General features: G+C 38.5%; 1 protein-coding gene and 1 pseudogene across 11 annotated transcripts in view; one reads left to right on the top strand and one right to left on the bottom strand.

The window, feature by feature from the left end:
• DLG2 (discs large MAGUK scaffold protein 2) overlaps window positions 1-22,761 on the top strand; it is a 2,210,459-nt gene that overhangs the window by 984,956 nt on the left and 1,202,742 nt on the right. The gene's annotated exons all lie outside the window — the stretch shown is intronic.
• On the bottom strand, window positions 21,594-22,582 carry LOC116477255 (large ribosomal subunit protein uL6-like; annotated as a pseudogene).

Here is a 22,761-nt window from a genome sequence, read left to right as displayed (position 1 = left end):
AGAGAAAAAAAATTAAAGCCAAAACATGCATGGGGGAGGGGCACATGCATTTTGTCTAGGTGAGATTTTACTCCCTGTCTTGTTACCCTTAATTGCATGTCTTGTGCTTCTTTAAGGAAACTTGAGATGAGTTGTCTCTGGATCTGCATTACATGGTCAATATATAAACATTTATATCGAACATCTTTAATGATCAAGGACTTTGCTAAGTCCTGCCGAGTTATTTCTAGATTCTGGAAAGTGAATGAGGGACATCTCTCTCAATCTCTCTGAATCTCTGAATCTCCCTCCCCCAACACCATATCCCCCACCTGATGTACAGACACAAATATACTGAATTGTGAGGAACTCATAGAGACAGATCATGTCTCAGTTGCTCTTATATCCCTGGCTTGTACTTCAGCTCTTGGTCCATAGTGAATTATTAAGTGATGATAAATTTTCACTGAAAAGTACACATAATAGCAATTAACATTTTCATGTCACTCTATAGTTGTAAGATGCCCTTTACAAACATATCATATTTATAACCCCTGATGATGTGAGCATTAGTTCTATTTCAACTTTATAATTGAGGAAGCGGTTGTTCAGAGGATAAAATGGGTCCCCATGATGATATACAGAGATAGAACCCAGATAGATTACCTGGTTCTCAGCTAAATTATATTGCTACATTTGAGACTTTGTAATCCATTCTACAAGGCAAATACTTCTGATGCTTTCAGCCTTCATTGTTATTCAAGTGCCCTTAAGCCAAGAAACCATCTCACAACATCTCTAGACCATGCAGTTAAAAAAAAAAAAAAAACAAACCAAAACAAAACAAAACTACCTGCAAAGGCATGATTACAAATAAGCATTGTGTCTTGGCATTTTTTTTCTGTATGAAGAAATTGCAAGTGACTTTACCTGTAGAATGGGGGCATATATGGTAACAAAGTCATAAAATTTTATTTTATATCTGTAGATCATAAAAAAATTTCGCAAACTAACTTTAATTAATCATCACTGCTTGAATCGAATTAGATCCTCCCACTCCCACATTAAACTGTAATGTATTCTTTATAAAAATGTACAACTTGAAATTGAGTCCTTCAGGCCAGAGAGTTTATTTATAACATGCGATGAAACATTTTGTGGCATCAATTTCCTTTAAATCATAGATTCAGGAAGTCACAGAAAGAAACAGGCCCACTCAGTCACCTTGCCTTTGTCAGAAGGAGTGAGATCTGCATTTGCAGTATACTTCTTATTGCTTGGGTCAATGTGTATATTTATATATCTCTTCATATTCAGCACTGCTGATGAAATGGCTTTCATATGAAAATGCGTAAATCAAAGGCTGGTGTGGGATGTAGATTTTCCTTATTTTACAGCATGTTCCATCATAGTCTAGTTCAAACTGAGGGTTATTTTCTTTAGGCCTGGACAAAAGCATCACTCTACTGCCCTGCCTCATATTCTAGTGTTTCTACTCTGGGTCAGGTTGCTCTGCCCATCATATTTACTTCCTTAAAAGAGGTATCAGACCAGTCCTCAGAAGGTTATAGAAATAAGACACACCGTTATGTTGATGCAGATGCCAAAAATAGCACAAACCATAGTACAGCACAGGTTTTGCCAGAGCAAATGAAGTGTCAGGGTGCCCAGTGAAATATCGGAGTTGTCAGTGTCAAATCCAGGATCCTGGGAGTTAAGAGGAATGCTGTGTAATGAAGAATTTAACATTATCCAAACAGAAGTGTGACCTTTACCCTCAGTTCCTGGGAGGTAATCTTTGGATTCTTAGAATATGATACCTGGTAGGAATGTCTTTGTTTGCCTGGGGCTTTTGCCATTGGATAGTCTAACACTGTGATTTTTAATGGGGGTTTTGGATCATGTGGTATCAATTCTGTCTCCAGATGGACTGGAGACTAAATTTCAGCCATGTGAACAGTATGTGATGGAGCCCCACTAAAAACTCTGAGCACTAAGTCTCAAGTGAGCTTTCCTGGTTGGTAATATTTCGTGCATGTTGTCAGATATCAATGCCAGGAGAGTAATGTGCTCATGACTCCATGAGTAGAAGACAGAAGCCCCATGTTTGGCACCTGTTCTGGACCTTGCCCAATGGACACCTTTCTTTGGCTTATTTTAATGTCTATTTTTTTCCTTTAATAAACTATACTCGTGAGTATAACAGCTTTCATTGAGTTCTGTGAGTCTTTCTAGTGAATGATAAAAGTTGAAGGTAACCTTGGGAATCCCCCAAACTTGCAATTGATATCGGAAAGGAGGGTGGTCTTGTATGAACTGTGGGCCCTCACATACCTCATAGTTGGTTTAGCATCTTATAGAGACATTGTTGAAAATCAATATCCAAATTATAATTTCCCAGGTGAGAAATTGGGAAAAAGAGTGAAGGGTAGTCATTCGGTAACTTACTTGATTTCACACTTTTTATTCTTAGGATCTGTGATATCTGCGTGTAAGTTGTGTGTTTCTTGCTCCAGATAATCATAAAAGCACTGTCATGCCCCAAAGAGATAATAGAGCTTCTAGCATCTCTAGATATCTGGAAAACATCAAGAGATTTTGCATCCAGAAGTTTATTGGTAGTTAAGAGATATATTAAGAGGATGACATTCCAGTCTAGACCTAGAGCAAGCTGAAAGGAGTCTTGAAAAGGCATTATAGGAGACCTAATGGGAATTGAGGGGCAGAATAGAGAGCCCACACTTTAGAGAGAGGGTCCAGGGACAGACAGGACTTCAAATTTTAAAAAGTGTTGAAGAAAAAAAAAACGAAGCTCCACCCAGAATATATACAATATATACAATTAGATTGAGGCTACCTCCAAGTTGGACTTGATATTTTTGTCAGTTAGAATTAAATTTGTCTGTGAGTGACAGAATACTTGAAATAAAAAGAAAGAAGTTCCTTTCTCATTGTCTTAGCTTATTCAGGCTGTGATAACAGAATACTATAGACTAAGTGGCTTATAAACCACAGAAATTTATTTCTCACAGTTATGGGAGCTTGGAAGTCCAAGATCAAGGTGCCAACAAATTTGACGTTTCGTGAGGGCTCAGTTCCTGATTCATACATGGCCATCTTCTTGATGTAATCTCACATGCTGGAAGAGGTTAGGGAGCTGTGTTAGTCCAGTGTGCATTGCTATAAAGAAATATCTGAGGCTGGGTAATTTATAAATAAAAGAGGGTTACTTGGCTTATAGTTCAGCAGGCTGTAGAAACAAGGCACCAGCATGTGCTGGCTTGTAGTGAGGGCTTAGAAAGCTTTTACTGGTGGTGGAAGGCAAAAGGGGAGCGGGTGTGTCACATGGCCAGAGAGAGGGCAAGAGAGAGGTGAGGAAGTGCCAACTCTTAAACAACCAACTCTTGTATGAACTAATAGAGTGAGAACTAACTCATTACCATGGGGAGTGCACCAAACCATTCATGAGGAATCTGCCTCCATGATTGTAACACCTCCTACCAGGCCCTACCTTTAGCATTGGGGATCACATTTCAACATGAGATTTAGAGGGGACAAGCATTCAAACCATATCAGGAGCCTTCTACAGTTTCTTTTATAAGGGCTTAAATGCCCTTCATGAGAATTCCAGCCTCATGACCTAATTACTGCTCAAACGCCCGACCTTCTAACACCATCAACTAGGGGTTAGATTTCAACATACGAATTTGGTGGGGATACAAACATTTCTTTTTTTTTTTTTTTTTTTTTTTTGAGACGGAGTCTCGCTCTGTCGCCCAGGCTGGAGTGCAGTGGCGCAATCTCGGCTCACTGCAAGCACCGCCTCCCGGGTTCACGCCATTCTCCTGCCTCAGCCTCTCCGAGTAGCTGGGACTACAGGTGCCCGCCACCACGCCCGGCTAATTTTTTTGTATTTTTTAGTGGAGACGGGGTTTCACCGTGGTCTTGATCTCCTGACTTCGTGATCCGCCCGCCTTGGCCTCCCAAAGTGCTGGGATTACAAGCGTGAGCCACCGCGCCCGGCACAAACATTTCATCTATATCACTCACTTAAATGAACCTAGAAAGAAGGATTCTGATCAAGGTTGGTAGCTCCATGATCATCGGCGACCCAGGATCCTTCTATCTGGTCACTCAAATCACCCTCAACATAAATAGTTCATCTCCCATCCAAGATGGCAGTTCAAAATTAAATACTCATGTATACATTTTATCCTATAGAAAGAAACAAGGAAGGAAGAAGGGAGAAAGAAGCAGCAGTAAATAAGCCACCCACTGCATTCCCCATTTTGGAATAGTTCCTACATAGCACATGTTAACTTAAATTACATTGTCCAGAAATAAGTCAGATTGCTATACCAATGCTTCTGGCAGAGAAATGTGATCTTTATTATATATGGTTATATGCCCAACTAAAAAGGTGGAGGGGAGGGTGTGGGGCAGTCCTCTAAGGAAAAAGGAATGACTGTTTACTGGAGGTTAATTAGCAGCCTTTCCTGCAATGCTAGACAATAAATAACTATATTAAATTTTGACCACGAGCAGTATTGGAAGCAGATCCTGCAGTTGAGTGTGGTCTAATGGTACTGGCCCGTAGCCTGTTAAGAATTAAGCCACACAGCAGGATGAGAGCAGTAGGTGACTGAGCATTACTGCTTGAGCTCTACCTCCTGTCAGATTAGCAACAGCATTAGATTCTCATAGGAGCAGGAAACCTATTGTGAACTGTGCATGTGAAGGATCTAGGTTGTGTGCTTCTTATGAGAATCTAATGCCTGATGATCTGAGGTGGAACAGTTTCATCCTGAATCTGTCTCCCCACCCTTCTCGTTCGTGAAAAAAAAATGTCTTCCACAAAACTGTTTAATGGCGCCAAAAGGGTTGAGGACTTCTGGTCCGATGTGTAGGCCATAGAGCTGGTCTCATAAAAAGAATGCTCTAGGGGCAGGGATCCAGGCTTGCCAGTGCCATGGCTATGGCTCTTTGCTCTTTTCTGCGGCTCCTTACAGCATTTCTGTCTGTAGTCATTCCGTCAAAGCCCCTGTTTGCCATTGCTTGATTATATCACACATTTTTAGTTGAGTTCAGTAAGCTGCAGTGCTCTAAAGGATCACCGTTGTGAACTTTTTGGCTATTAGATTAAAATAGGTTTATTTTTATTATTACTATGATTATCATTGTTATTACAGGTCTGTTGGGAGATGGATTAGCACATTAAAACAGTCATATCAGGTTTTTAATATCTGCTTTAGGCTTTACTAGCTATGTGATTCTTGGAAAGATTCTTAATCCTTCTGGCCTTCAGTTTTGTTGTATGGTAAATGGGGACAATAATGACTACTTAAAGAATCGTTGTTAAGATTAGGGATAAAGATAACACCTGGCACAGAGTTGGTGCTCAATAAATAGCAATTATTACAAACAAAACTATTAGTTTGAACTGATCCTGACGCAATAAACAGAAATATAAACTTGTTGGGGGGTAGAGAATTAAAATAGTTCAAATACTTACTATGCTCCAGGTATTTTAAATGAATTTTTTTCCATTCCCTATTACAATTTTTTGAGAGAGATAATCTTATGTGCCCTTAACAGATGAAGATACCAGGGTTCTAATTATTTAGAGATTTTTTCCTAAGGTGACTTCCTTAGTGGGTGCTAGGACAGAGATTTGAACTATGATCTCTCTGTTTCCATTATGGTCTAGATTGTTTAAATTCAACTATACTCTTTCACAATTAAGGAAATGGGACAGAGTAGAGTCAAGAGACTTTTCATGATCCCAAACATAGGAGCTGAATATTAGATTTCTGACATCTAGCCCAGAATATTTTTCTTTCCTCCCTGCTACTATATTTAACTTATATTTCTCTTCCACTACACTTGGCTATACTCTTAGTATGATAAAGTTTTTCTAAAATTTCAGTTTATCATATTGTTTTAATATATTTTTAATATACTGAGTAGCCTTTTTAGCAAGCAGATCTATGTTTTATATGGTGATTTTTGTTTCCTTGGCTCAAGCGAATAGAATGGATGTCTTTGCAGAGAAGTGAACAGATGTTGGATATATTTCTGAATACTTCAGAAAGATTGGACTGGTTATACACATGGAAGAGTTTCTTTGCTACTGATGATAAATTGGAACGGAATGCCTCATGATTCCAACCTGTCGATGCATGCCATATGAAACAACAGTCTTCTCTCTAGTAGGACTGGGTTTCTTTCCATGCAGAGGTTTTCTGCCATGAGGTTTGTTGTTAACGGTGTCTGCATGGTTCCTTTGTCTTTCTTGTACATAATGAAAATTGACCCAAGGTAACACATCTTTTCTTTGTCTCTATTACTAAGTCATGAATAAATTAGTCTTGCTTTCTACTCTGAGGTCCAGATCAATATTCTACTGGAATGTTGATTGTTTTAGTGAATGGAAATGAACTGGCAGAATGCCATTCAGAACACTTGAGCACAGGCTGAAACATTTGCATGGGTGGATGAAAAGGCCCCCTGATTGAAATTAAGAGTAACATTTGCATAGTTTCCTGCTATTTACAAGCACTTGCACATATGTCTAATTCTCACAACCACTCCATGAAAAAAAAACAACAAAAACAAAGTACAGTTTGGTCATCATTTTACAGATGAGGATAAAGAGGTTTAGAGAGATTTTGACTTGCTCGTGGTCACAGAATGAGACAAAAACAAGAGTCACACCCAGATCTTCTGGCTTTCAATCCTGATGTTCTTTCTTCTGGTGAGCTCCATCTCTCCAAATCTGGGCCCTTTCTTCCAAATATTTCTTTTCTCTGTGACTTAGTATTTTTTTTTTGCTTAAGAAATAGCATGCAGTAGCCCATTAAGTTTATTTTCTGCTCTGTTCTCTAGTAAATCACTCAGGATAACAGAAAAATTTAACTCTTGGCTCAAAAGAGATTGAGGATTGTTTGTGCCATTGGACAACCCCAAGCAGGCTGCTCAACATTAAAGCATATGGAGTCAAACTATGTTTGCATTCTCTTGAGGCTTTTGCCACTCTTTGTAGAAATTGAGTAACTGGATTATAAGTCAGTGTTCTGCTTATGTTTCCAGTTTTTGTAAAATATGAAATGAAACGAGATTGGAATGGGATGGGAGGAAATAGAATGGTTAAATTACCCTGCAAACCTATTGATAATGGGTACAACACACAGAGCAGATCAGAGCCTTTCATCTACCAAAGATTGACAGCTGGCCAGCATTTTCATTTTTCTAGGGAAAAAATGTTTATCTACACATTACAAACGGAACTTCAGTTAAGAGAAACAGAAATTCAGAAATGCTATAAAACATTTAGATACATTTTTATCTCAAGGAGGCTTCTGTTTAAATAAATAAGGATAGAAAAAAGTGAGTTTCCCAAAGCTCCAGACTTTAATGAGACAGGTGGTCTGCTGAGGACAAAAGATGGAGAAGAAGAGAGTGGTAAGAAGTCTGCTGAAACCAGAGCTACATCGGGGTCCCAAGAGAGGAGTGTCAGCAAACTCTTGCCTCTGAACTTCATGCCAGCACACACTACTAAAGTAAGGGAATGAATGTGATGAAGCAAAGGCTTGGTGTGAGGTAGCTTTGCATCCAACAAACATTTGTGCCATGTACAAAAGTAAGTAAGATCCAGGCCCTGATATTGAACATACCAGCCAGCCAGAGAGAGAAGTGAATAAATATTACAATTCAGAACAGCACGTCCTTTAATACAGTTGGAATAATGGTATAAATGACAGGACTTACTAAATGGTGACTATAGGCAAGATTTATTATGTACCATTCATTATTTGATTATATCCTACTAATGATCCTGTGAGGAGGCTACTATTTTATTCCCAATTACAGATAAGAAAGTAGGGATCAAAGATTGGCATAGTTAGCAGGTGAAAAATAGTCCCTCCCCCCAGGAAAGTGATCCATGGTAGACTGCAATTCTTTAAGAAAACATTTATGAATGTCCAGTTATGCTTTAGATGATGTGGGGCATTTAAAGGTAAGTAATCCATAGCCCCTGCCCTCACAGAGTTTATAATAAGTGAGAAGAAATTAGACAAATGTGATAATCTTTAAGATTCAGTGAGAGATGGGATGAGGTGAGGGTCACAAAAAACTTCACTTCAAGGAGGATATGGGGGTTACAAAGAAGTTCCATGGGTGAATTGCTTGTGATGGCAATGGAGAAGAAAGCTTTTGGATCTTCAGAAGACAGGGTCCTCAGGTTCATGGTGTGGCTTGTGGATACTGTATAACGTAATACTAGAGTTTTAAGACGCCACTTCATATTCTATTAAGAAAGCATTCAGTCTTATACACTTGGCCATCTACAAACAGAAAAGCTGAGTTATAACCAACACTGAGTTTGCATGAGTAACTTAAGGCTAAAGATCTTTTCTGTAGGAATGCCTTAGAATTCTGGAGTGATGGAGATGCCAAATGCCTCTCCCAAGAAAGGCTAGAAGAGACAATAAGCTACTAATTCCTCCATCCTCTTCCTCACTGTGCCCCATCCTGTTATTGCATGAAAGAGCCAAGAGAATGCCTGACACTGAGAGGAGCAGGAGACATTTTACTGAGACCCAGGTGGAAATATTTGCTGTAATATCCTATAAGTTAGGAGGACTTGAACATATACTGGTGGAATTATAATTTAGGGAGCAGGATCATCACTCTTGAATGCATAATGTGTCTGCTTCTGTCATGATAGTGCAAGAGAAATACTCAAACAGGAGCTGGCACAAGTAAGTGTAGTTCAAGGTGATCATGTAAGAGACTATCTAAAGAAGTGACGATGTCTAACTAAAGGATAGATGATGCTGAGGTAACAGGGGAGTCATTAGTGGAGGCAGGAATATGGAAACTCATGACTTACTGGTTTCAAATAACTGACTATGTAAGGAGACTTTGGTTTTGCTCTGTTGATTGCAGGGATTTCAAGGTAGGCATTGGGTGGAGGTTACCAGGAAACTCATTTCAGTTTAATGTAAGTTAGATCTTTTTGAAAGAGCCTTCAGTTAGAACTGAAACTGCTCTGAGTTTCTTTCTACATCTGTCAAGTCTGGAATCATATCTACTTTAATTATTAAAAATCTAATATTGGGCAAGGTGCGGTGGCTCACGCTTGTACTCCCAGCCCTTTGGGAGGCCGAGGCAGGAAGATTACTTGAGGTCAGGAGTGGGATACCAGTCTGGCCAACATGGTGAAATCCTGTCTCTACTAAAAATACAAAAATTATCCGGGCGTGATGATGCATGCCTGTAATCCCAGCTACTCAGGAGGCTGAGGCAGGAATCACTTGAACCCGGGAGGCAGAGGTTGCAGTGAGTTGAAATCACGCCACTGCACTCTAGCCTGGGCAACAGAGCCAGACTTCATCTAAAAAAAAAAAAAAAAAAACCCTACAATATTGGATTCTATTATACCTCACCATTGTCCTGCACTATCTTGTGAAGCACACTGACTTTAGATTTGGAGTGCCTAGATTTATATCCAGGTTCTTCCTCTTGCTAACTCTGTGCATTGGGTGAGTCACTTAATAACTTAAGCTTTAGTTTTCTCATCTGTAAAATGGGTCTAACAATAATAGTTAAAAGATTTAAATGAAATAATACCTATAGCAGTTAAGCCTGGTCCCTGGTATTCAGTAAGTACTAAACATGATAATTAATTTTATTTTTCTTGGCATGTCTATTTTTATATGCTAATGTCCAAATCAATAAACTTAGCCCAGACCTGTCTTTTTGACTTTAGATCTTATCCCAAAGCTATTGAAAAAATCTTTCCTTACACATTCCATAAACAGTTTGATTTCAAATGTCAAAAGCTGATTTCATTGCCATCTTCTTTAAACATGATCCTGCTCCTGTTTGGTCTGTGACAGTGAATGCCACACTGATCCAACCAATCTCTCAAGACAGAAGGGTATGCATTACCCTAAATTTCCTCCCATAGCCCATACACCTAATCAATAACCAATCATTGATATAAATCTGTCTCTTAAATAACTCTTGTATATCTTCCATTCCTCTACTATTATTTCTCATTAGACTATTACAAAACTCAAGAAAAAGAAACACACACACACACACACACAGGCACACACACAAATGTCTAACTTGGTTTTGCATTAAAGCTATGACAAACTTTGGAAATAAGTGACACGTTTACAATATTTACTCTTCCAGGAACACAGAACATTCTTCATGCATTCAAATATTTCATGCTTCTTGCTTAGGTTTTATAGCTTCTTTCATAATCATCTGGCTATCATTCTTCCAGATGAGCCTATTTTTCTCCTCTCTTCCCTCTAAAACTCTCCTGCTATATTAATCTAGTCTTTACTCATATATTTACAGAGATATTCTTCATCTCCCAATGTACCTCCTCCACCTTCCAATAATTCTGACCACTTTATTATTACTGGCATTAAAATCTGTATATTGGTACTCATGACTCTTGGGGTCTTAGAATATATGAAAAAGTTTGATGCTGAACTGGATCACAGAGTTTTCACCTTTCATGGTGCCTACTGGTGTTATGGAAGCAAAGTTATAGATGTCACTAGTCCAGTCTCCAAGGTTACATCTTCCCATAGCTTATACAAGTCACAAAAATCCCTTTTCCCATTAAAACATTTCCCAATGCCTCATTAGTTATAAATGACATCATATCAACATAATAATTCAAAAGCCATAGTCTGTTTTCCAATACCAACAGCTTCACCTGATTTTGGATTCCAACAACCTGTGACCATCTCAAGTAGTATGAAATTCACCGGGAGACAGAAGAGGAGTGACCTTTGCTCTCTTCATGGCTTTGAAAGCTTCTATTTTTATTTGTCTCAAGACACATAGCGTCTTCCTGTGAACTCTGAAAGGTTTTCTGGATCTGGATCTGAACATCTTAGTATCAAGGGTATCACTGAGTTCTCCTCCATTAACATAATTAATTGGTCCAAAAGTACACAAATACTACATAACAGGAAAAGGCTAAGATTTTCTAAGATGATATGGAGTGCAGTTTAACTCTTATAGTTGGAACAATAAGTATGATGAAATCACTTGGGAAGAACTTATAGATGAAAAGGAGTGAGCCTGAGAATACCCAGTGTTTAAAGGGGAGATGAAGGGAGAGGATGCTCTAAAGAAGATGGAGAAAGATCAGGCAGAGTTAGATATCAACTGGAAGGTAATGGTATCATGAAAATGAATACACTGATGAAGGAAGGAGTCAACCAAGTCAAATAGCTCAGAAAGGTCAAGTAAGATAGTGTTTGCTTTCAGAAAAAAAAAGGTACAGTGTCTCTGGAGGGCATTTGGATAGTATCCATCACTTTTTATAAAGCACAGGTCCTTGAGACTTAGCAATTCCATTTGCAGAAATTTTACCATGCAAATGGTACTTCAACAAGTGCACAAATATATATATATATATATATATATATAAAGGTTTATTGTAACTTTTCTGTTATGGTAAAATCCATTATAGCATATTAACACAATAAAATATAGTTCAGCTCTTAAATACTGCAATCAGTATATACTTATTGGGAGAGCCTCTGAAGCATATTATTGAAAAAGTAACAACATAAGAGACTATGAATAGCAGTTTAATGAGAGGTTAAGCAAGAAGGAGCATAGCTCTCTGGCTTCAAAGTCAAGATCTGCTACTTACCTGATATAGGATATTGGGAAGTTTCTTAATCCCTATGTGTCTGTCGCTTCATCAGTGTAAACAAAATAAACAAGATTCTCCTACCTTCTCACTATTCTTGGCTTTGTGTGACTACTCCAGTTGGCTCAAGCTTTTATGAGCCTTTTAACTGTAAATAATGATCTCAATTCAGTAATTAAGATGTCCAATTTCTCCATAATAGACTCAATTCAGTAACGAAAATGTCTAGTCTCAGGCCAAAACTCCCACATCTCCAATACCTACAACAAAAGAGAGAGAAGGTTCTTTTCATTTGGTAATTAGGAAGTCATTGGTGACTTCCACATGGGTGGTTTCAGTGGAATAATGAGGGAGGAGCATTCAATTGTAGTGGGAGAAAGAAAGAATGAAAGGTAAAGAATGGATTAAACAAATGTAGGCAGACTTTTGGAGCAGCTTCAGAGGAAAAAGTTAAAATAGAGGAAAGAGGTATATTTCTAAGGAGATGGAATGAATAGATGCAATTTTCAGCTCATGGGGTACATTAGTTTTGGAATAGAGGCTACTAGAGTACACATCAACTGGAAGCTGAAAGGGTTCTTTCTTGGTACCTTGTATTTACTCTCTGAAGGAGAGAGATTGTATTATGGACTCAAAGAAGGTGGTGTAATTTGGAATAGTTTCTGAAGGAACATTAGACAAGGGAACTTCCTAGAGTCATCTCTAGGATTTCTGAGCAGCTTTAAGAGCAGGTCTGAGTTTGGAGATAGGTTTATGGAAGGGCAGAATTGGTGTGGCTCTGTGATTTTCCCTGGAATCCTTCCTTAGAACTAGGATTGCAGGCATAAAGCATGCCTTCAGGGCCATGCCACAGGCAGTCTCAGAGGAATCAAAGCACAAAATGGGCCAAAGACAAGATCTGGCCACCTCACTATTTTGCTGCAGGCCAGTTCCAGTAGACAGCAAACCTATCAAATAAAAAGTTACACAAAATACATTTTTGCATAACTTCCCCTTTGAAAATGCAGTACCTTGATTTTCCTGTTTAAAAACATATTACAAAACACACAAATCATAGCCACTATGAGTAGCTTTATGCATTAGCACCTAATTCATCAACACACCGAAATCAAACATTTGGGTTTATTTAATACATGAATTTCTCTCCACCCTATTCATTACACAGCCTTTCTCCTTCACTACTAATATCTACCTCATGGGGCTTTATTCTGTAGGATGCTGAGTTGGTCCTATTATATAAAAACAAATGTTTTCTGCTGAGTATCACAGTTCATTTTAATGGTCTATTACCACCTTTTTGAAAATGGGATATTTGTACTTGGTGACACTCTATAAAGAAACTGTTACTAGGGAATTAGTGGTATGTTCCTTTCATCAGAGAATCCTTAATGGTCATATTTAAGAGCTCTAAGGTTTGTGGAACTTTTGAGTGCATGGCAGTACTCAAGATCCAGGAAGAAAACAAAGAACAAAACCTGCAAAGAAAAATGGCCCCGATTCAAAGCTTATATAGCTTAAGTACTTAGAAGCTTTACACCTGAATCATTGGAGGAGAAATCAAAGAAAACCCTATATGTCATTTGTAAAAATTCACATTTTATTCATTTTGTTGCTTTAGAAAAAAAAAATAAGAAATCATATTTACTCAGAAATGAGGCACTGTGGCACTGTCTTTGTGTTATTATAAGGGAATACTTGAGACTGAATTATTTATAAAGAAAAAATTTTTTATTTGGCTCATGGTTCTGCAGGCTGTACAAGAAGCATGACAGGAGCATCTGCTTCTGGTGAGGGCTGGAGGTTGTGTGTCTGTGTGTGTGAGATATATATATATACACACACATGTATATATATAGAGAGAGGGAGAGAGAGAGAAAGCCAGAGTGAGCAAGACAGGGCGGGGATTGAGGGAGGTATGCCAAGCTCTTTTCAATAACCAGTTCTAGCAAGAACTAAGATTGAGAACTCAGTAATTACTAAAAGGAAGGCACCAAGCAGTGCATGAGCGATCCACCCCAATGCTCCAAACACCTCCCACCAGCCCCCACCTCCAACATTGGGTATCAAATTTCAACATGAGATGCGGAGGAGACAAATATCCAAACTATAATGGATGCAATAGAGAAAAATGAAATAAAATGAAAGCCAAGAAGCTACAGTCTTCCCCTTAGATTTCAATTTCTCACACAAATTTTATCTACTTGCATCTCTGTATTAGACTGGGAAGCACTAGCATTCATTCTGAATCCATTTAACTATGACACAAACACGCTAGAATGCATGTGCCCTTTGCACTAGCGACAAAATAAGCCTTTGGTAATCAAGGTATCAGAACCAGCCTGTTTCTTCTTCTATGAAGGGGGTTTCTTCTTCTATGCATCTCCAAGGTCCTTTTTAGTATCAATACACATTAGCATTCTAAGTGGCCTCTATTCTCGAGTGCTTATAATCAAAAGTGCCAAATAAGATGACTTGGGTATAAGAGCATAGGTTTTGTAGGCAGTAAGATCTTGTTCATAATCTAGTTCCTGTTTTTACTAGGTATGTTACCTTGAGTAAGTTACCTAAGGTTTCTAGGCCTCATTTTCCTCATCTGTAAAAGAGGCTAATAATTCCTACTTTATGGAATTATTGTGAGAATGAAGTACGCTAAGTACTAAGCACCATAACTATCACATTGTAAGTGCCCAGTAAATGGTATATATAATTAATATTAATGAATATTCATACAACTAAAGAGGTGCATGTAGTATTTGCTGCATATGGAAATCATTTCACTATACATTCACACCAATTTTGGTAATAAATGCTAGAAAGCCTAGTAGGATCCGCTTTAGCCCCCAAATACTGTTCACATCTCTGTGGCAGAGGTTACTGAACCGACTGTGTCACAGACTAGATGTGAGCTCTCATCTGCAAGTCATCTACAAACATTTAATGAGTACATAATGCATCCTCAAGGAGTTTATGATCTAATGCTACCTCACTATAGGTGTTTAATAAAGATGTTTTAAATAAATGCAGAAATGAGTGAATAGGCAAAAGGAATTAATCTTGGAAAATTTACACAGGACAAAATTTTGATCATCAAACTTAATTTTGAAAACATTTCTACTGCATTGATCTATTGAAATACCTAGACAACAATAATTGTAATCTGATGTGCCTAGGATTTGATGCATGCTTGCCTTTGTTGTTTATATTTCATTGAATACATTATGGCCCAATATTAATTATCACTTGTTTTATAAGAAATATTAATTTGGTGATGACTGTAACTATAGGTCTAGAGAAGGCATCGTTGTCATAATTTATTTATATATATGTACACAGAGATGTCTGAGCAAAACCTTCTCTCCCACTATTTCTTCAACTGGCATAATTGTACATACCTTTCTAAGTGCAGTTAAAATGTACCTCCTACATGAAGTTTTTCTTAATTCATTCTTTGTGTTTTCATAGCTCTTATTATGCCATTAGTACCTAAAATGTTTATTATATAAGTCATCCCCAACAGATTTAGATAATATATTATGTATTATATATGTTATAAATGCCTCTAGCATTTATAAATTTGTATTATGTTTGTTTAATATTTACCTGTCTTACTCTCTCAATACCTACACACACAAGTCACATATAAAGACATACACTTTAAGCCCTTCAGTGACAAAGAATATGCCTGGGTTATAACTTGTGCTACTAATGTGTGAAGAGAGGATCTCCCATCATTAGACATCTGCTGGATAACATTTTGCATTTCAGGGTCCAGCACAGCGCTTATCACATGTGTATGCAGTAAAGGTTTGATGATTCTAATGAAATGAAACCCTTAGTATATATTACTCAGCAGAGACTGACTAAAAACTTTATATTAATATTTGTTTTTTCCCCCCTTTTGTTTAAGTGTAAAATCTTGTGCTCTGAGGTTGTTATTTTTTGAACCAAACTTGACCTTCCAGGCCATTGGTTTCAAGAATAGGGTTTTGTTTCTTTTTACTTTAGGAAGCTTTGGATTCTGGTTGTTTCTGTCAGACTGAAACATCCAAGTAATTCATGCTGCACCTGTCTTCTGGGTGATGAGAAGTCTGCAGAAGTTATGCTGGCTCCCTGCCTGGCTCTGACAAAGATATCAAGTAAATGCCAAAGAATTAAGGTCCAAAGAAGTTGTCAGGAAGTTACTTTCTTCTGTTTACCCTCATACATTTTCTTAATTGCCAGCTTCTATAAACAACTGGCATCTTTTATTTTGTACCTGATTCAAATTCTTTGAAAGGTCCTTCTTTTCATTTACAGCCACGGAGATGGTCAAACCCTGTGGTGTCAAGTACTCCATACTGATTTATTTGAATTCAAATAACCTGTTTTTTAGGGGAAAGGGATTATTTTCTTCCATCTACTGTGTGCATGGATTACTTGAAGCCACGTAGTTTCTTATTAACCCCTGCAAACCAGTGCTAGAGAATACAGCCGCACCCCCATCTTGAAAAATTTTAAGAGCCCGCAGCTTTGCTTTTTATGGAAAACTAAAAACAGACAAACAGAAAAATCCAAAACAAAACTTTAGATATTTCAGAGCTGACCCCCTTCTCAGAAGTTTTCGGGAAGATATCTCACACCATCATCGTTGCGGAAGAAATGTGACAAATTATTGTGTAGTTCTTTTCACTGAGTTAGCCTGAATGTTGTGAACCAGGTTTCCTATGTCCATCCAGTTGGGGAGCTGCCCCACTGGAAATATGTTCTACTGGAGTGCATGCAATTAATAAAATCACGCGTGGGAAATATTCACCTGTGGTGCTCACCACTCTATGCAAAAACATTATTAAAGATAATTATGGGCCAGGAGTGGTGGCTCATGCCTGTAATCCCAGCACTTTGGGAGGCTGAGGCGGGCAGATCACGAGGTCAGGAGATCGAGACCATCCTGGCTAACACAGTGAAATCCTGTCTCTACTAAAAATACAAAAAAATAGCCAGGCGTGGTGGTGGGTGCCTGTAGTCCCAGCTACTTGGGAGGCTGAGGCAGGAGAATGGCGTGAACCCAGGAGGTGGAGCTTGCAGTGAGTTGAGATTGTGCCACTGCACTCTAGCCTGGGTGACAGAACGAGACTCCGTCCCAAAAAATAAATAAATAAATAAGATAATTATGGATAGTCACTTAATAGCTTATCCTTGTGTTTGATGGGAACCTTTCCCAAACTCTCAGAACAAGTGAGTTACAATCTGCTCCTCAGGCTTTGGGTAAAAATAACTAACCTTATTTTAGGCCCCATTATATATCAGATATTGATAGTTACTTGACATATTTTATTTAACCCTTAGAAAAGGTACCTATTATAACCCCCATTTTACTGATAATAATTTGAGGTTCAGAGACGTTCAATAGTTTGCCCAAGAGCACATAGCTAGTAGTTGGAATATGAAGGGTGTGAACAAAGCCCATCTCCCTCCATCACCAGTTCCCTCTCTCTTATCCCTGACTGCTTCCTCTTTATCCAATTTTGAAAGTAGGAGTGCCTGTAGAGTAAGGTCATGGTTTTGAAACTCTTGGGTAAAATTTCCATGCTAAGATGTTAACTTTCTTAATGCAACTCTGCAGGGGTACAGATAATCGAAAATGTGCTGCGGTATGAATTTTCTATAAATGAAAGCTATGTGTTTATTTAGCACTGCAGGTTCCAAATTCAAGAGAATTTGTGTGTCTTGAAACAATGGCAGAGGATGAAGGAGAGGCCTTTGACTTATCCTGTGTTAGCCACAGAGTGCTCAGGCACCCACAAAACAGTCATTATTTTCTACATACAAGAATTATTATTTTCCCACTCTCCCCATTTTCTTTTCTTGGTCTACTTAAAAAATTACTTCATTCCAATAAGACATCTTTTTTTTTTTTTTTGAGATGGAGTCTCACTCTGTCACCCAGGCTGGAGTATAGTGGTACAATCTCAGCTCACTGCAAGCTCTGCCTCCCAGGTTCACGCCATTCTCCTGCCTCAGCCTCCCGAGTAGCTGGGACTGCAGGCACCTGCCACCATGCCCAGCTAATTTTTTTGTATTTTTAGTAGAGACAGGGTTTCACCATGTTAGCCAGGATGGTCTCGATCTCCTGACCTCATGACTCACCTGCCTCGGCTTCCCAAAGTGCTGGGATTACAGGTGTGAGCCACTGCACCCGGCCTCCAATAAGACATTTTACATGTGTTTATAGTGCCTTGCACACTGTACTTTCAAGATGCTCTTTTGAAAGAAAACTGTACAAGGTAGCGAAGTAAGATAGTCTCTTATTACTGGAGGAAGTGAAGAAATATTTTTCACACTAGGAGATACTCACACAGATATGAGCCTCTCATTCTTCTGAATTGGGTTGAGGTTCATTCCATGTGAAGCAGTGGGATAGGCTTAGAATATGTAGACGGACCTTCGAAAAGACCCATCTCAGCCCCCAGGAAAACTCAGGAATGATTTCTGGATTCTTAATATACCGCATCTGCGTGTATAGACGGCCACGTATTGGGGAAGCAAAAAATAAACATTTAGAAACAGGCAGGTTTGGGTTTAAATTCCCCATCTACCACTTACCAGCTCTGTATCTCTGGGCAAGATACTGACTGTTTGAACTTCTTTACTCATCAATAAAATGAGAATGACGTAGCAATACTTACGTGGGTGATTATAAGGATTAGAGGTAACATATGTAAACTACCTGGCACAATGGTAGGGCTTTAACACCTGGTTGCTCCTATGGTTATTTTCCTTGTCGTATTTCAAAAACATCAGACATTGCTTTATAAGAAGCCGGCTTGTATGCCCATTGGCTGCAGAGGCATTTTTGCTGTTCTGCCAAGTAGCGAAAGAAAAGTTAAAAGCCCTATACACCTATTCTTCTGTAGAGAAGTCTTGGCCTAAAAAAACAAACAAAAAACCTAAACCAATTAGTGGTCTAAATTGTTCTCAAGGTATGGGTGAAATCTCTGCTTTGTAAGAGATAAGATTCCCCTACTTTAAGAGAAGCATCCTTCCAGATTTAAGGGAATAATAATTCTATAGAACATTTTACAGTGTACAAGGTGATTTTACTAACTTGCATTATGATTTTTCTGCAAAGGAAATCAATTTGGTCCCTTACTATTGCAGGTGAGGAAACTGGGGTAACACCTGAGAAATAAAGAGCTGGGTCATCAGATTCTGCATCTTATGCTCTGAAGCTGCTTATGTAATGATTATAACTGCTCTCTCTGTTTCTGAGGAAAGAAGTTACAAAAACTGCATTACTTGTTTTTGGTCCACAGAAATTTCCTTTAGAAAGTTACATCTTCATCAAATTGACTAAAAGGGCCCAATTCCTGAGTAGGCCTTCCTGGACAGACTGATTTGGCAGTCTGTTCACCTCCCATCCTGCCCCCCCACCCAGGTAACTAGCACAGCCTCGAAAGTGCCTACTGTATACCCAGAGACACACAGAGAATCTACCTTAAAATGTGTTAACAGGTGTCTACATAGCGATGGAAAATAAATTGATTTAACTGTGTCCAGAGCTTGAATAGAATGGAATTAAGTTTAGAATGAAAGATACCTCTTTAATCACCAGCTTAGACTGGAGAAGAAAAAAAAATGCTGGCGAGGAAAAAATTACTGTAGCATTATTTTAAGTACACTTTTTTATGCAGGTAATTTTTCTTGATTCATTTAAAATAGCTAAATCAATTTGCAGGTACTCTCTGGGGTTTCTTGATAGAAAAATAAAAGACCTTGAATTTTCTTTGTGTCATTTCTCAGGGCTACTACAAAATTGGGCACCTTGACTGTTCAATGCACATCGTATTGAAAAAGGAAAGCACTTAGTGTCCCTCTCTACTTCATTCCAACTAGGAGGTAAAACTGTCCATGTAGAGTGGGGAACCTGTAGCCCTGGTTTACAGGTAGCACAGCAGGCAGGTACATGTCTTCTCTTCTGCTTCATTTATGGTGGATTCTGTCTTACTTAATTCCTATCTCCTTGTCATTTTGATTGTAAGCAACAGGAAGGCAGGCACTCTTATTGTTTCCCATTATACACCCAGAACTTCATATGGTGCCTGGCACATAGGAGCTATTTGATGTAAAATTTCTTTGATCTATGAGTGATTGCAGAAATTTAAAGTGTATCTCTTTCTATCACTTTAAAATTTCTCATTATAGCAAAACATATTTATCTGGATTTGATTTATACTCCATACAAATTTATTCCTATGCAATTTAGGTAGGAAAAGCTTTGTATATACAAAGCTGCAGGAGTTGGCTTTAGTTTACTATAAGTATTATTTTTCAGGACCTTGCTGTGTTACTTGGATGAATGTGGTTACTATAAGTTTGAAAGTCATTGAGGAAATTTTAGTGGTAATTTAGGAGTAAGGTCTGGTAATTCAAGCTCCTGCAGAAACTTATAAAGGAATCAACCTGTCTTTTTTTAATACACACACACACACACACACACACACACACTCTACATATATATATATATACACACACATACGCCCATACATACATATGTATATACACGTATATATGTATGTGTGTGTATATATATATAACATATCCACACATGTATAGTTTCATTCTTTGACAAAAATGGACATTTTTACTTCCTCTAATAGGAACTGGCATTTATTCAACAAACTCATATAGAATTTATTATGTGCAGGTAATGTTCTAAGCGTTTTACTAATATTGAACTAATATATAGTCTTCATAATCTCATGAGTTAGGTACTGTTATTATGCACAGCAAGATTAAGCTCTTGCCCAAGGTAATCCAAGCTTGAAAGTAGAATTGAGCCAGAGTTTTTAACTGGGTAGTCTGGCCTTGGAGCCACTTAAATTATGCTGCCTCACTGAAGCAAAGCATACAGGGGGGATAGGTCAAATCCAGGCTACTATACAGAAAAACACCAAGTTTGGAGCACCCCAGAGTTGCTGACTCTCCTGGAAACATGCAGTTTTTCTCATCATTAGGCTTTGAGCTTGTTTTAAGGATGGATTCAGAAGGAAAGGGAATCTTTGAGAAGCCCATCTCCGGAGATCAAAGTGAAGGGCAACTGAGAAGGACATCTCTGAAGGAACTCAATAGTAGCTAATAATAGCTAACATTTATTGAGTGCTTACTATGGGTTAGGCAATTTCCTAAAGACTTTATGTGAATTAACTTATGTCATCTTCAACATAACCCTTTTAAAAGTGGTATTATTGTTATCTTCACTTTATATATAGTGAAGCTGAGACAGAGAGAGTTTGAATAATTTGTTGAAGGATATGCAGCTGGGTGGCAGAAGCTGGGATTGAAATTCAGAAAGCGTGGATTCAAGGTCTGTCCTCTTAACTACTGTACTATTACAGTCTTAAGGAAAAGAGACCATGGACTGTGTGTGACTCTAACACCTGGTTCCCCAGATCAGTTTCCCCAGAGGGAAAAGTGATCAGAAGTAAAAATTTTATTTATTTTTTAAATGTACAAAAATTTTCCAAATCAATAGTTTTTTGTTGTTGTCGTTTTGTTTTTTTTTTTTTGAGACAGAGTCTTGCTCTGTCACCCAGGCTGGAGTGCAGTGGCCTGATTGCGGCTCACTGTAACCTCTGCCTCCCGGGTTCAAGCGATTCTCCTGCCTCAGCCTCCTAAGTAGCTGGGATTACAGGCGTGCACCACCACGCTTGGCTAATTTTTGCGTTTTTAGTAGAGACGGGGTTTCACCATATTGGTCAGGCTGGTCTTGAACTCCTGACCTCATGATCCACCCACCTTGGCCTCCCAAAGTGCTTGGATTGCAGGTGTGAGCTACCATGCCTGGCCATCAATAGGTCTTTTATTGCATTGTTTATATATCCCAAATAGGTCTTAGGAATCATCCAGCATCTTGTTTCTGTAGGTGGACAACTCTTCAATCTTACTCATCATCCTGCAGAACTGTTCCTTTTTCAGACACATAGATACCATCCAAAAATTTTCTGATATCTTTGTTTTTAACTGTTGTGGCTTGCTGAATCAAAGCAGCTGAATTTGAAATAAGCTCAGTGTTGTTTCCTTCAAAGATTAATTCATTGTTCTGGGCTTGAGACACCAAACAAGCAACATTTGGCCTTATCCGAACCCTGAGGATTTGTTTTTCACCCAAGAAATTTCGGATGTCAACAAGAGACCCATTCTCCTGGATAACGACATTGATAGGGAAGTGAGCATGCGCAGACCTCGTCTTATAATGGAAGCCCACTGTAACACCCTTGATCATGTTCTGTGCATGACTACAAAGAGTATAGACAGTAGCCAGGTCTTTTCTGTTTCTCCATTTGTCAACCGGAGCCTCTTTTTCTTTCCAAGGAGACCGAGTTCTACATTGATAAGACAGAAGTCCCTTCACAGGGTTCCTCTGGGGCCCTTCACAATAACTGTGTGTCCCTTCAGAGTAATGTTGACATTTTCCGGAGTGCCGACAGTCTCATTGCTGAGAATAGTCTTCATTCTTGCCATAGATGTGGCAAAGAGCAGAAGTAAAAATTTTAGAATTGAAATAGCTCATAGGCTTATTATTTTCAGGAAATTAATAGAATGGGGATGATGAGGAAATTCTATTGTCAGTCTGGAGGGATGAGGAAGCCTACTCAGACAGGGGTACTGAGCAGCCTGAGAGTGCGAGGCACACTGAGCATAGGATGGAATTGGATATATCAAGAAGAAAGGGAACTGAGAAAGCAGATCTGACCCTGGGAGGGAGCATTGGCAATGAGCAACCCAGGGTCCATATGTGATTTTCTTTGCTCATTTGGGAAGAGCCACTAATAATGTTTGAAATTAGGACTCCAGAGGTAGTACCAAGTAGCAGGCAGATGTAAGCTGAGAAGTTGAGGAGCATTGGGTTTTAGTCTTAGTAATTAGCCTTATGACCTCACCAATTGCCCTAGAAGTAAATGGGCTAATGTTCCTTCATACAATTTACAAGGCTTGAGGTTAAGCAAATCTTTATAATAAGTATTAAAACTGTCAGTGTTATAAGATGACAACAGCTATTATTTGTTTGTGCTTTATTTGTAGAAGCCTTAATGATTCTTTGGTTTTGC

This window comes from Hylobates moloch, unplaced genomic scaffold (genome assembly GCF_009828535.3).
Source record: "Hylobates moloch isolate HMO894 unplaced genomic scaffold, HMol_V3 SCAFFOLD_11, whole genome shotgun sequence".
Classification (NCBI taxonomy): domain Eukaryota; kingdom Metazoa; phylum Chordata; class Mammalia; order Primates; family Hylobatidae; genus Hylobates; species Hylobates moloch.
Note: the sequence above shows the minus strand (reverse complement) of the source record. Positions and strands in the feature narration are given on the sequence as shown.